This window comes from Haliaeetus leucocephalus, unplaced genomic scaffold (genome assembly GCF_000737465.1).
Source record: "Haliaeetus leucocephalus isolate CR32 unplaced genomic scaffold, Haliaeetus_leucocephalus-4.0 Scaffold517, whole genome shotgun sequence".
NCBI lineage: Eukaryota > Metazoa > Chordata > Aves > Accipitriformes > Accipitridae > Haliaeetus > Haliaeetus leucocephalus.
In genome coordinates this window covers 4,471,937-4,472,642 of record NW_010972953.1, presented here as the reverse complement: position 1 = coordinate 4,472,642, position 706 = coordinate 4,471,937, and positions in this window count along the sequence as shown.

Below are 706 nucleotides of genomic sequence, written 5' to 3'. Positions count from 1 at the left end.
CCCCGCCGGACGCCGCGGCCCAGCCCTGGCTGTTGCCCCCGCCGTACTGCGAGACCATCTCCGCTGCGGCCGGGCCCTTGGCGGCGGCTCCCCCGTCCTGCGGCCCGCCGCTATAGTCGCCCCCGGGGTACCCCTGGTAGCCGCGGGCGGAGCTGGGGGAGGTGAGGAGCTGGTTGAGGGTGGGGGTGGCCGTGGGCTGCGGGGTGGCGCCCCCTCCTCCTGCGCCGCCGGCGGCCGAGGGCCCCATGACCCCGAAGCGCTGCTGCTGGAAGGCGGCGGCGGCGGGGGACTTGGCGCCGGCGGCCGCCGGAGCGGAGCTCTGCGCGCTGCCCCGGGGGGAGCTCAGGGCGTAGGCCTGGGGGGGAGGCGGGTAGGAGCCGGCGCTGCGCCCGGCCCCGGCCGCATAGTAGGAGTTGTACTGGTGGTTGGGGAAGCCGTGCTCGGCGCCGCCGTGCGAGTTCTGGGGAGGGGGCGGCCCCGCGGGGGCTCCCGCCGGCCCCGGGTAGGACTGCTCCAGGCCCCCGCTCTGCAGCGCTGCCATGCCAGGGCTTTGTTGTCCGCCATGTTGGTGGAAGGCAGCGGCGGCGGCCGCAGCGGCGGCGGCGGCGGCGGCAGCAGCCTGGGCGCCCCGGCCGTAGGGCTGCCCGAAGCCGTAGGCTGGCGGGGGCAAGGCGGCCGGGTGGGAAGGGGGAGGCTGCTGCGGCGG